We start from the raw sequence: 15778 nt of genomic DNA, 5'->3' as shown, positions 1-15778 counted from the left end.
TGACTTCCATAGGGGGGAAAAATGCTATGGAAGTCAATGGGGTACATCAACTGTTTGGTTACCGACATTCTTCAAAATATCTTCTTGAAACAACTTGAGGGTGAGTAAATGATGACAGAATTTTCTTTATTAAGTGAACTATTCCTTTAACCCATGTAGTTATCTTATAGGCCTATTAACCAGTACTTTCTACACGTAGCCTACTGTAGAATAAAGCACAACCTTTTTTAAAAAAATTTAAAAAAATTTTTTATGTTATTGGATTGTTGTAAGCAAATGTGATGGTTAGCCCCTTTACCATATAACGTACAAGATAATTGACTTTTGTTAATAAAAGAATAAAAAATGTTATAAAGTAACAATTTTATTATTACCATATATAAGGTAAATTACAGCTAACTGTTTTTTCACTGCATTTTGAAATCATTTATTCATTAAAATTAATGAATATCCTTTTTCCAGTGTAGTTATTGAAAATAATTAAATCAGTCAGCATTTGAATGTGGGCTAGTACTGCCTTTAATCACTTTTATTTACAAAATGTATATTTACAAGTCAAGTTGTTTAGTGTCCCTTTTGGATAATTAAAGGTGCTCTAAGCGATGTCACACGTTTTTTAGGCCAAACATTTTTTTGTCACATACAGCAAACATCTCCTCACTATCCACTAGCTGCCTGTCCCCTGAACACACTGTAAAAAAACGCGATCTCTGTAGACAGCCCAGGCTCCACAAACGGCAACAAAAACAAACTGGCCCAGCCTGGACCACGGACCACAAAACATAACAAACAGTGTTCCAGCCAATAACCGACAAGAATGGTTGGGGGGTTAGTGCGTGTGCACATGAAGTGGGGGGTGAGTGGAGGAGAGAGATGCATGCATTTGTTCCGATGAACAAATAACAAAGAAGAGGGAAAAGGAGAAGGAACGCACGAAGTCCCGAATTTACATCGGAAAAGCGTTCAAAAGGTGGCGAGAACTCCGCGGGCAGAAGGGCTTCCAATCCGAAATTCAGGTGGCTCTGTTTTTGCTGGACAGGTGGGTAAATCCAGTTTGGTTTTTCTAAATGGTTCATGACTGTTTCAGGAAGCACGGAAGGGAGGGGGAGGGAGGGTCGAGCTAGCCTCCGTTTTGTTTGACAATACTTTGAACGTTAACAAGAAGTGACTTCACCCAACATCGCTTAGAGCACCTTTAAATATTTTTTCTCCATAAGAGACGAAGGCCAATCAACTCCGCCCAGTGTTCACCCAGTGCAACTACTCCTGTGTCTGTGCATCTCTAAAACACTCTGATGGTGCAGACGACACTCATCCCTCAGAGAAGAAGTGCAGGAATCCGCTCACCTGAATCGGGATTCACGGCAGATTTCTCAAAGCCTCTGAAGAACAAACACTGACCGCTGGAATTATCACGAATCACAGTTTTCTCAGAATGAGAGGAGGAGACAAACCCGTCCGGACAAACGGAGGAGAGGAGACTCGGCGACCGAGTTACCCCGGAGACCAGAGGGTGAAACACGCCAAAAGAGCCACGAAGATCTGGGTGAAAGTGGCGATGGGTATCGCTTACTTTATGTGTGTTTCAGTCGCAGCTTTCTTCTTAGCCATCTACTATGCGCTCTTCTGGACACCAGGTGATTCCACGAACACCACGAAGACAACAAACCTCTTGTGCAATCAGGGATAGAGAGACGTGCGGCGCTGGATTCACTCGAGCTGTTACAGCTATTTCTACTGCACTATGCAAACTGTCCCAACACAGCACATTTATCAGTGCGTGCGGATCACTGTTTATCACTATTTATCAGATATCCTTCCTCTACTCTGACTTTGCTTATTTAAAATGGACGACTGATAAACTTACATTTTATTAATAACTTATTATATTATATTATTGTGATACATTTGACCTATAGGCTATATGGCACCTTATGTAAATGGTAATAATAATACAATATTTATTTTTGTGTTATGATATGTGCATAGTTTAACTTTAATAGCAATAGGTTTTTGTTATAGCTGTTCACTTTAACAGTCTGCATACACGTCATTGACGTTTGGCTTCAGAATCGAATAATTTCCTTATTTACACATAAGTAAATAAGAAAACGATATTAAAATGCTATAGTTAACTCAATATACAGTAAAAAAATATATAATTTTACATAAACAGTAGGCTACAATTATTCTGTAAAATATTGAAACGTGTATGACTTTTAGAGGTAACTACATTTGAAGTCTATATTATAGCCTATTATAACAACAATACATTTACACTTTAACAGCTAAATATTATTACAAAATATTTGTAAAAACTATGCACCTTATCATTTATGATGAAAAACAGAAAAAGGACTTTCCAGAATCCCTGCATGACACAACATATCTGATCATATTTAGTTAAATTTGTTGATATTTTTTGAGATTAGGATACATTCTGTTGTTCATTTAATGTTTTTATTTCCTTCTTTTTTTCTTTCTGTAGCCTATAAACATTTCTGTATTCATCAATGTTTTCCTTTTTTTATATAATGGAATATAAAACTTTATTTATATTGGATGTTAATGTTTGTATTATAACTTCCATCCAGGAAATCTGGGCTGCTTACTTTTTTTAAATTATGTCTACGGATATTTCACTTTACAAGCTCTGGTTTCATTAGACTGTTGCTTTGTGTTTTTCACAAGCCAAACCAATACCTTTGTGGACTGCACTAACCAAAGACACCAGAATTATTATTTTACCTGCTTTGATTGTAAAAGTTGAATGAGTAAAGGTACGTTGAGGTCTGTTGCATTTGAGTGTTCATTATAGTTATACGTTTATGAATGACTGGCTCTCTTAGAGTAACTTATTTTGTCTCCCTGCAGTCAAAAGTCTATCTTTATATATATATATATATATATATATATATATATATATATATATATATATATACTAGTGCAGTGCCCTTGCAAAATCAGTTTTTGTGTGTGTTTTTAGTAATTGTTGGTTTAGTGTGTTTGAGTGCTCATTGTTACAATTACATAACAAAAGTTCAGTGACATTTTTATTTGTGCATGGTAGAAAGCAAATACTGTTAGGCATAATGACATACAATAAAAATGGAAAATTGAACTACATGGTTGCAAAACAATTTATAATGGTGATAATAGGTGACATGTATTTGGGTATCTGTGTACAGGTAGCAGCAGTTTAGATTAGATTAGATTTATATTAGTTTCAACTTTGTTGTCATTTTGCAGATTAAGCCCCTCTCACACAGCGCATTGATACCTGATTGATACAGGTGTTGTGCCGAATTTCGACCCCCACCAAATTATTACCCCCCTATAGCATTGGTAGGTTTAGGATTAGTTGTGGGGGAGGGGTTAGGATTGGGGGAGGGGTTAGGATTAGGCAATCAGGTACTGATTTCAACTAGGGGGGTTATAATATGGCAGGGGGTCAACAGGACCAATTTTAATAGTTGGGTGTGTCGCAGTGATGACGCACGTGAGGGCTGTCAAAAAAATTATTCTAATTTCTAATTTTCGTCGAATAAAAAACACACACAATGAATGCAAAAACCAGGGGCTAGAGCGGCAAAAGCCAATCTTTTACTGATAGATCTACCGATATCTTTTGCATTTCTAATCCAAACAACGTCAAACAGCCCGTAGCAAGATATATATATATATAGATAGATAGATAGATAGATAGATAGATAGATAGACCATAGATAGATATACAACTTTGTGCAATTAAATGGCAGCTTTATGTAGATTTACATATATGATGTAGGCTGCTTACCCGATGACCTGATGAGTCATAACAAAAGTTTTATGACCAGTGTTAAATACATCCATCTAAGCTTGCTGTAATGCACAGTTATCATTACGACTTGATTGTGCTCTGTTTCTCCTAATTAGATCTGATGGGATGTAATGATGTATTTTACCACACAGTAAATCATAAATGGATTTATTATCTTCTTGCTCATGCCTCTTCCCATTTTAGTCTCTGTCAGTGTATCTTAGGTATGTGTGTATTTGCTTGATGAGTGAATACTGGAGACACTGTGTCTCTTCACTTGCTCAATAATTAAACTGAACTGAAAGTTGTCAAGACAGATTTGTTCTCCCTCCGTTCATACTTCCAGCAGAGGTATTGAGGCTAAATAAAGACTTGTAAAATGGGCCAGATATCACACTATGCTTTCAACACAACAGCTGCCAGTTGCAGCAAACTAACATTGAACATGTTTACATCCATAATTTTCTGATTAAGGTAAATAGTCTAAAAAAATGTCTGGATGTTAGTTAGAATATTTCTGTAAACATGCAAGGGTGTTTTTCCTTGCTATTCTATTCGGGGTTGGGGGGGGGGGGGGGGGGGGGGGTATGATTCTAGTTCTTGCTATTTACTTTGCATGTCAGCAATTTTGGACTGTAATATTTTACTCACAATTTTAATAGTTGGTCGATCTGACTCATTTTTTTCAAAACTATAAATGCTATTAACCATTCCCACAAAAGTTTAGATCTGTTTAACTCTTTTTGCAAAATTATACACATAGGCTACTGTCAATGTACATTTTGCCCCATGTGTTTATTTAGGATTGGCAATCAGTAATTATCACAAGATCATCAAAACCTGAATCCAATAAACACAAATTTCAATATGCAAACACTCAGAAAATAATGTATAATAAGGGCTACAGGTGTTTATTTGTTTGAGAACATCCAAACTAAAGTAGAAAATTCTCACTAAACTAAAGCGAATCACTAAAAAGAACAGTGAGTGAAAAAAAAAAAAAAAAACATTTCACTATAGCGTCTTCTACACATAATACTGCATTACTTTACATGAACTTGAATTACATTTATCTCAAGCTCAAGGAGGAACTGCAATTAGTGCCATGGCCATAGTCCACATTGTAATTTGTACAGAGGTGGACAAAGTACACAACTTCCTTAAGTGAAAGTACAGGTCAAATATTACTCCATTACAAGTAAAAGTTGTAAAGAGAGTAAAAATACAGAAGTACTCGTTTCTAAAAGTATTTAAGTATCAAAAGTAAATGTCAATGCATTGTATTATTATCGTTGCATTGTTGTATTTAATACTTACAGTATAGCCTACCTTCTGCCTCTGAATCTATGCCTGCCTATACCCTCATATCAATATCAAATTTATTTCTAGAAAACAGTTCCAGTAGTGGGATTGAATGTGAGATTGAATAAGTGCACTCAATAACGTCCACAATGGTTTCGGACACCCAAATGGCTGTTCCCTCAAATAGTGCCCTATTGAAAGTTTTTTGGCTTTTAGTATAAATATGTTAGCCTTACTGTTATAAGCTTGTGTGCTCCAAAACAATGACACAATTCGTATTTAGAAGACCAAACCCAACGGTGAAAATGAAAATCAGGTTGATGTCAGAATCCAACAGCACTCGGGTTCTGACGTCAACCCGACTTTCATTTCCAACCAAAATCCAACGTCAAGCTGACGTTGAATGTTGACGTCAAACCGACGTCGAGTTCTGACGTCAAACCGCTGTCGGGTTCTGACGTCAACCCGACGAATTAAGTAACTAGGTAATTACAATTAGGTAAACAATTAGGCTATACATTCTCGCCTGAAAGCTAAAACTACATTTCGTGACACAAGTCACACAACAACAGGAGTTCTGTCATGACAACTCATGGGAGAGATTGGCATGGCATGGTTATGACATCGTCATAATTATGACAACTCTTATAAAGATTGATTTTTATTATCTCAGTTTAAACTTTTTATGTCAACTATCATTTCTGTCTCTTATAATTTCAACTTTTTCCTCATCATTTTGACTTTTATGTCATAATTAGGCTATGACTTTTAATCTTATAATGACTTCAAATCCCATAACTTTTTATGTCATAATTCAGATTTTATTATGATTTACCAAAGTTTTTTTTCAATTATTATTATCTGGTGGAATTTGGCTTCCATATTCAGAAGTTGTGTATACTTAAGGAAGTTGTGACGTTCTGACGTCAATCTGACGTCGGTTCTGACGTCAACCCGACTTTCATTTCAACCCAAAATCCGACCTCTGTTTATGTGGCACATTTGTTGCCTGTCCTCAATTGTTTTCAGAATAATTAGTCGTCAAAAGCAGAGGAAGCCAGCATGGTCATTGTTGCGCCTGTTTCCACAGCATTGTCCTGTGGGGAGATTAGCTTGGAGTCTTGTCAATGCTGGAAAGTAAGGAGGGTAATTCCCCTGCAGCCTGCTCTGGTCAGAGCTATGTGATACAGATCAGAGACTGTCAATCTTTCAGATGCCACGGACACCCAAATTATGATCATCCTCATGTGAGGGACCAACATCCAAAAAAATGATAGTCCTTTATTTAGTTTATTGTATAAAGGCCCAATTTTTATTGTAAAATAATTATTTTATAAACTGTCTAAATATTATTTATTATTTTCTTTACATTTTATTTCTACACTGTTTTTCTCTGAACATTTCCACAGACCCCTAGCATTCCCTGTGACTGCTGGGGTTACCAACATTTTTCACGGACCCCCTCCAGCGGAGTACGCCAGAGCCGAAACCTTAGCCCAACATCATCCCGGAGCCCGAGCCCGAGCCCGAAAAAATGTCTGACCAGGTGTGTGCGCCGGCAACGTGGAAGATAATTGCACCATGTCTGTTTCGTCGCCCAACACTGAGTTATTGAAGTCTTTGATTTCCCTGCCCTGCCTCACTCCCTACTCCTCTGCCTGTTCTGTCGGCCAGATGAGGACGTTTTTAGACTGCTTTGTGTGTCCAGTATTGGCCAGGATTCAGGAAGGCCATTTATTAACCTGCACTGCATTTAATCTGCCTGCACTGCCCAGTCCTTCAACCCTGTCTTCACACCACCTCTCATCAGCCCTTCGTCTCCTCCTGCCATCGTGGATCCGCCCTTCACTGAGTGCTCTGTGATCTCCTGGATCTCACATCTCCGAAGCACTATCTTTATACGTAGATCGCATATTTGAAACGTAAACAATTAGGCCTACATTCTCGCATGAAAGACTACATTTCGTAACACAACAACAGTAGTTCTGTCATGACAACTCATGGGAGAGATTGGCATGTCATTGGCATGACATCGTCATAATTATGACAACCTTTATAAAGATTGATTTTTATTATCTCATAGTTTCAACTTTTTATGTCAACTCTCATTTCTGTCTTATAATTTCAACTTTTTCCTCATAATTTTGACTTTTATTTCATAATTAGGCTATGACTTTTAATCTTATAATGACTTTGAATCCCATAACTTTTTATGTCATAATTCTGACTTTATTATGATTTACCAAAGGTTTTTATGATTTTTTTATTTTATTGTATCATTATCTGGTGGAATTTGGCTTCCATGTTCAGAAGTTGTGGAGAAATGCAGTAAGCAATTTGCTAATGCCTTGTTGAATCCACAAGAGGGCAATGTACCACTGAAGCTGGGATTCTATGGGTTTCAAAAAGACAATAAGGTGTAGAAATTAACTGCATATATTTAACTTTCTATATAATGATTCTGATATAAAAGTAATCTAGGAGAACATAATGTAGTATTTTAATAGGGCCCCCAATAGGAAATCAATACATGACACTCAAACAAACCTACTGAAAATGCATTCATCAATCCACACAATATTCATTTAATTCACAATGTTATATCAATATTGTTTGCATATTTCATAATAACCATCTTCAGACTTTTGTAATAATTAATTTGACTCAGCTATCTGAACACTTAAAAGTACAAAAAAGCACTTGGCCCCAAGTCTGAAACAGCAAATGACAAATATTCAGCTTTTTATTATTATTAGGCCAACCCGAATAAACTTAAAGTAATACATAAGGAATTAATAATAAATTAATTAATAGTTCAAATAAATTCACAGTAAGCAAATAGCTATGTCTATTTGGTCAATATTAACAGAAATCCTAATAAGAAAGAAAGATTTTTTGGAGATTTTTCTTTAGAGTTGGTCTTCAGATACCAGTGCCTGCAGATCTGTCTCTGGGTCTCTGAGAAAAACTCTCAGCTCTGGGTAAGTGTGTCGGCGGTGTGTCCCAAATACATGTGATGTGGTGCAAACATAATTCTGATTACATTTTGCAAACAGATGAAAAGAATTCTTGTCCGATTTAGGAACATGTATATGGCTAGGCAGCTTCCTTTCACTTGAAAGGCTACGATTGCGCCTTTCCATTCTTTCAAGTCCAAGGAAGTTCTCACTTCCCTCCTCCAGGAAGCGATGGTTTCGCACAATTTGGTCTGTGAGTGGCATCTCTTCTGCTATTGAAGAAAGAATTTCAGCAGCATCCTCAACATCCTCATCCGGGACAAGCAGATTAATCTGGGATTCGTAGGCAAAGTGAGTGCAGTTGAGGAACCTTTTAGGGGTCATCCATCTCCAAAAGCTGCTATTTGTGTTCAGGATTAAATCAAAGTGACATGATGGTCCATTTTTCATACAGGCAGGGAAAGATCTAGCCAAAAACTGAGTTTTTAGTGACATGGTCAGGGATAGCCAGCTGAGCGGATGACGGAAAGATGCCGCGGGGACATTTTCTGTGTCCTTTGAGCCGTTTCTCTTCATCATGTTCCAGTGCATTAGGGTTGCAAATCACATGTTCAGTCATAAACAAATCACACACACTTTGTTTGCACAGTAAACGCCAGAGGCCACTGGGAAAAGCACCATGTAGAGTTTTAGGCCTGTTTTCTGGTTGCCAACTAGCTAGTGTTTCCATTGAGCCTCAAAGTGTGAAATCTTCATGTTTGTCTTTTATCTTCTGTCATCTCGACGCTTTCAACAGGAATTTAACCACTTTACCGTGGTGTTCTTAAGCGGCATAATCGAGTGGGTGTCTGCCCTCGTTGTCAGGGGTGTCTGTTTGAGCACCGTTGAGTAGCAGAAGCCGAACAGCATCCAGGGGTCCATGCTGACTCGCCAGGCTCAGGGCGGTCTGGCCCGACTCGTCCCGTCGCTCTACACGCGCCCCAAAGAGCAGCTGCATGAAACAAGCTCTCACGCCGTGCTGGGTCAGTTCAGCGGAACACATCAACAGAGTGCGCACGTTTACGCTTCAATCTCCACACATGCGTTTACCACGTCATCTCCCAAGGCCACGAGGATGAAATGGGCAAGTTGGACCTTCCCTTCCCTCATAGCCTGCAGAAACTCTCTTCCATAGCTCAGGGTGGTCTCCTGAATGCATGTTATTAATATAATAATTGGTGTGCCACCCTCATGTATTATGGGGTTTAGTCTTTCTGGGCTTTGATTTGTGAGACCTCAGACGAGTCTCTCTCTCTCTATCGGCCCCTGCCTGCCCTGATTTCCTCTATCCATAAACAGCTCAATATTGCACTTAGTAGTTTGTTCTATTTATATGTCCCATATTTCATGTGCTCTGATTCTCATCTCTTCAGGTGCGCTGTCTTCTGTCTGTGGCAGAGACTCACCGCTTGAGTGAGGTTGGCCATGTTTCCATGGTGACAGGGTATCTGACCTGAGCTTATTGAAGAGTAAATGAGGGCAGAGAGCAGCTGTGTGGTATTATAGCAGATTGCCCTCTGTAATAGCCTATATATTACAAATCTATTTAATAAGTTTTATTAACTTTTCCAGACTAATTTCAAACACATTTATAAAAAAAAAATTATGGAATATTTGAATTTCTAAAGAAATTTCTGTTATGTTCTGTTATAACTTCATGGACCATTTGCATTTAAATGATGAGTCGTTGGTGTCCGTGCCAGAGACATTGGTGTCCGTGCCGGAGACGGTGGTGTCATTTCTGGAGACGGTGGTGTCCGTGCTGGAGATGGTGGTGTCATTTCTGGAGACGGTGGTGTCCGTGCTGGAGATGGTGGTGTCCTTTCCGGAGACAGTGGTGTCCGTGCCGGAGTCGTTGGTGTCTGTTCTGGAGTCGTTGGTGTCCGTGCCAGAGACGGTGGTGTCCTTTCCGGAGACAGTGGTGTCCATGCCGGAGATGATGGTGTCCATGCCAGAGACATGGTGTCCGTTCCGGAGTAATTTCTGTCCGTGTTGGAGACTGTGGTGTCATTTCTGGAGACGGTGGTGTCCGTGCTGGAGATGGTAGTGTCCTTTCCGGAGACAGTGGTGTCCGTGCCGGAGTCGTTGGTGTCTGTTCTGGAGACGTTGGTGTCCGTGCCAGAGACGGTGGTGTCCTTTCCGGAGACAGTGGTGTCCATGCCGGAGATGATGGTGTCCATGCCAGAGACGGTGGTGTCCGTTCCGGAGTCATTTCTGTCCGTGTTGGAGACTGTGGTGTCCGTTCCGGAGACATTGGTGTCCATGCCGGAGACGGTGGTGTCCGTGCCGGAGATGATGGTGTCCGTGCCGGAGACGGTGGTGTCCGTGCCGGAGATGGTGGTGCATGTGCCAGTGACGGTGGTGTCGTTTCCAGAGACGTTGATGTCCTTTCCGGAGACGTTGATATCCGTGCCAGAGACAGTGGTGTCCGTGCCGGAGACGTTGGTGTCCGTTCTGGTGACGGTGGTGTCCGTTCCGGAGACGTTGAGGTCCTTTCCGGAGACATTGGTGTCCGTGCTGGAGACGTTGGTGTCCGTTCTGGTGACGGTGGTGTCCTTCCCGGAGACGTTGGTGTCCGTGCCGGTGTCCATGCCGGAGACGTTGGTGTCCGTTCTGGTGATGGTGGTGTCTTTTCCGGAGACGTTGGTGTCCGTGCCGGTGTCCGTGCTGGAGACGTTGGTGTCCGTGCCGGAGACATTGGTGTCCGTGCCGGAGACATTGGTGTCCGTTCTGGTGACGGTGGTGTCCTTTCCGGAGACGTTGGTGTCCGTGCCGGAGACGGTGGTGTCCGTGCCGGAGACGGTGGTGTCCTTTCTGGAGACGTTGGTGTCAGTTCCGGAGATGTTGGTGTCCGTGCCGGAGACTTTGGTGTCCATTCCGGAGACTGTGGTGTCCGTGCTGGAGTCGTTGGTGTCTGTTCTGGAGACGTTGGTGTCCGTGCTGGAGTCGTTGGTGTCTGTTCTGGAGACGTTGGTGTCCGTGCCGGAGAAGGTGGTGTCCTTTCTGGAGATGGTGGTGTCTATGCTGGAGACGTTGTTGCCCATGCCGGTGTCCGTGCCGGACACTTTGGTATCTTCCAAAGATTCGAATTTTGGCACCATTTTTTCTCTAGAGTGTTGAAATGGCATCTAGTAAATACACTAAGTTTCGTCATACTAGCATGTGTGGAAGTATTTAAAACAAGGGTGTTACAACTAGCCCCGCGTTAGGTTGTGCCCTGCTCTCCCCTATCCCTGAGGGTACGTGAGGTGACAGAAGGGGCACGCAAACAAAATGAGTTTTGCGTTCATTTAATTCTACCCTACCTTAAAATAACATTAAAACTGAGCATGTATTTCTAGTAGGTAAAATGCTGTAAATACATGACATCCGATCAAATTACCTCATCTTTTGCAGTCAAAACTGACTGCATTCACTCAACAATGCTGCCTTGGCTAATCGTGCTATAGCCTACTGCCGTTCTCGACCATGTAGCCTACCTTTGTAAAATTGGGGATTTAGCACTTATTAGCATGAAGAACAAATATAGACACAGACTGTGCATAGACATCGATTTAAGACTTAAACTCTCTTCGATACAAAAACACACCCTGTGTGAGTTCCTGTGTTTAATGTTGATCGCATTAATCGAATATCCACTCGATTGCAAATGTAACATTGAATTTATATAACAGTTCAACAAACGAAAGTTATTAATATTAAGTGGTTCATTTTAAACACAGTATTGTCAGTATTTTTTTCAACAAAATAATAGCTCCACGAAAGCCACAGCAGCACACAGTAGTGTTTGTGAACAAATCGTGAGAGTCAATGCTTCAATGATTCATTCAGAATTACAGCCACTTGCTTCGTTACTGAATGAATGAATGACTCGATGACTCACTCATAAAGACATGCAGTTACTTTCCGCCACCTAATGGCGGTTTTAATTTAATATTTAAAGGCATCACTTCGTTTTTGTTTTGTTTTTTACCATCATTGCATATTTCTCTATTGAATTTTTTTATTCTATTTAAATCATTATTTATATTATAAAGGAATTTGTAAAGGTAAAAAATGCACTGGAAAAAACGATTTAAGGGGGCAAATATTGCCCCTTACTGAAAAAGGTGTGACTGCAGAGAGGGGGTACACAGAGGGATGTTATAGGGGTTAAGTCTTAGGGGGTACGATACTCTTAAAAGTTTGAGAACTTAACTGTACAAAATGCTAGCTAATGTTTACAAAAATGTTTTATTTTTAATTTTTGGTTGTTCTCATTTGATGCATTAGAACAAAGTGAGAAGAAAACAAACAATTTCGTTTTTAAGACAAACACGAGAACACAATTTTCTGACCTGGGCTTCGTTCAGCCCCGACAAAAAGTTCCAAACCGTATTTAAACGGAAATGGTGGTGCGTTGAACCATAGATATTAGGGATGTCAACGATTAATCGACGATCGATTAATTGTCGATAATACATTTAATCGATACAACTTATCGATCATCGATTAAGCAGGTCTTCATGCGCGTGCGCGCTGCTCAACCGCGAAACATGTAAAGCGAGCTATGTTTGGGACCATTTTACACCTTCATCATGACTATAAGTTTGCGTGTGCATTCGCAGCCTTTTGTTTTGTGCAAATGTAAGTTGTAATACTGTTTATTTTCTGTTGGCCTATCTATATCTGATTTATCTCATATTGGATGCATTTGGTTAACAATTAACTCTGTAGTAAAGCGTCAGCTTCAGCGCGCGCAGCTCAAACGGCAGTGCACGACTAATAATGACTATTGGGACTGTAATATCACATAACATTATAAAGAGAACAATATTGTAATAAAACATTGTGAATTATTTGGGTTTAGTTGCCGTGTCGCGTTGCTCCAGGAAGACCGCGTCCACAACATGAGTAGTTCTGAATGAATGGCACGTAACTTAGTTCAAGTTCACTTGTGCATGAATTTGCGTCATTTTGTGCAGATATAATTTGTAATATTATGTTTATTTTGAATATATCTGATTAATCTCATATAGGACGCGTTTCTTTTAGATAAATAACGTGCTAGCAAAGTGCTCCAGTTTAACGGTAGCAGATTCATTCAGCGCGTGCAGTTGTTCCAGGAAGAGCGCGTCCACAACAGTCACACATTCTAAGCGCATATGAGGCGGCGTTGGTGACACGTTGTATTAGTAGTTATATTTGATTATTAAATAATTAATTGAATTATCAATCACATCGAAACATTTTACAATCCTACTAGCCCTTTATTTATATTTAAAACCATTCTAATTGATTTGGTGAGGAACGTAGCGTTTTGAGCAGCATTTGCAGACCCAGTCATGCTGTCATAGCCACTGCAGTAGACGCATATCGCAGTATTAAGGCTAACGATTAATCGATTAATTGATCGTTAATTTAAACGACGATCGATCATGGGATTTTGTGAAAATTGACATCCCTAATAGATATACATAATAAAGGCTAGATGTCTCGTCCGCGCTGCTGGCCAATGGAGGGAGAAGGGTCTCGCTGCATCCTCCAAGTACAGCTCGATGCATCCTGGATTGTCCACCTATTAGAGAAAACAATAGGTTACTGTCGTAACCCCGGTTCTCTGAAACATCGAGTGGAGAGATCCACCTATGGGAAGGGCATCCGTACCTGACCTCTGCAGAAGCATCCAATTGCACCAAGTCTGGCTAGACAGACAGAAGCGCGCAGCCAATGCCAGATAAGGCCACACCCCCTTACCTAAGGCATATAGCTGTCAGGCGCGCTGCTATTCCTCAGTAAGTATATTCGCTTCTCGTGCGGCAAGCGGGGCGAAGCTGGTGGATCTCTCCACTCGATGTTTCAGAGAACCGGGGTTACGACAGTAACCTATTGTTCTCTTTCATCATCTCGTTTCGAGATCCACCTATGGGAGAGACATGGACAGCTCCCCGATTGCCCAATACACTCACAGTGAGGTTCTGAAGGCCAGAGAAGGACGGTCACCTCAGAGAGGCGGTGCCTGACACGTCCCACAAACATGACCCTGCAAGGGTGACGCCACGCTAAACTGCTGTGGACAAGCAGGGCATGAAACATGCATGAGACCCATACATGATAATGGCCCCCGCACCACCAATGCACATAGCTAAACCCAAGAAGGAATGCGAATGCTTGGTGACAGGAATGAACATGGCCAGCCGGCCCATTCACTCTTCGTTGGTTAACCCAACGGGGCTGTGGGAAAGGGCTAAGAGGACCCTACCCCTAGGACCGAATGTGCCACCGAGGTTCTGGTGACATCCAACCGGTAGTAACGCTCAAAGGTATGAGGAGAGGCCCAGCTGGCCGCGGAGCAGATGTCTTGCAGTGGCACTCCCCGGAAAGCACCGGTCCTGGTCATACATGCTTGCAGAGCGCGACCGGGACACAGAGCATTCAGCCCCTGATCCTCCGAGGAGGCAAAGGGTGGAGGGTGAAAAGCGGATAGCTCCAAAACCTCCGAAGTGAACACAGGGAAGCATTTCGGCATGAAGGCCGGGTTAGGCTTAAGGGAAACCTTATCTCCACTTAAGGAGAATTTGGCGCACGAGGGTTGAACCGAGAGTGCATGTAGCTCACTGACCCGTTTAGCAGATGCCAAGGCCGAGAGCAAAGCTGTCTTGAGGGACAGCAGCTTAAGGGAAATACTTCCCAGAGGCTCAAAAGGATAAAGAGACCGCGCTTCCAGCACCATGGAGAGGTCCTACCCTGGAACAGATCTCCTGATGACCGGCAAAGAGCGGCGTGCACCCTTCATAAAACTGCGGGTTAGAGGGTGCTGCCTGACGGTGAAGCCCTCAAAACCCACATGACAGGCTGAAAACGCAGCCAGGTAGACCTTAATGGTGGAAAAGGACCTGCCTCTTTCCATGAGGTCTTGCAGGAAACACAAAATATCAGGCACCGAGCACTGATAAGATGTGAGACCACGCCCATCACACCACCCTTCGAACACTTGCCACTTCCAGCCATATAGGGATCGTGTGGAAACGGCCCTGGCATTCTGAGTGGTGGCGATTACACGCGGCGGGAGCCCCAGTGCATTTAGGTTCGTCCTCTCACAGGCCAGGCCCAGAGAGTCACCCTGTCCGGGTGGGGGTGGTAAATCTCCCCGTTGGCTTGGGACAGTATGTCCGTGCGAGGGGGGAGGCGCCATGGCTCGGCGTACAACAGAGGGATTATCTCTGCCAGCCACGGGGCTTTGAGCCACCTGGGTGCTATCAGAATGAGAGACAGGCCGTGCCCTCTCACCCTGGCCAGTGTGAAAATATCAGGCACAGGGGAGGAAAACCATACAGCAGCACTTTGGGCCATGGGTGGGCCAGTGCGTCTGCCCTGAGGGGCGCGTCCACGTCCTTTAGTCGAGAAGAACATAGGACAATGGTGGTTTTCGCGCGAGGCGAAAAGATCTACGGCTGCCTGTCTAAATCTCATCCATAACATCTCCACTATCTGCGGGTGAAGACGCCAATCCCCTTAGATTGGGTTTCCCCTCGATAGCAGATCCGCGCCTCTGTTCAGAATGCTCGAACATGAGTCACGCGTAATGACAGAAAAACCCGTCTGCTCCACACCAACAGCCTGTAAGCTAGAGCGTGGAGTTTCGACGAGCGCATGCCGCCCTGGCGGTTGATATAAGCCACTGCCGTGGTATTATCGCACC

The sequence above is a fragment of the Leuciscus leuciscus genome (genome assembly GCF_965113295.1).
Source record: "Leuciscus leuciscus genome assembly, chromosome: 9".
Taxonomy (NCBI): domain Eukaryota; kingdom Metazoa; phylum Chordata; class Actinopteri; order Cypriniformes; family Leuciscidae; genus Leuciscus; species Leuciscus leuciscus.
The sequence above is the reverse complement of the archived record's forward strand: the minus strand, read 5'-3'. Positions refer to the sequence as shown.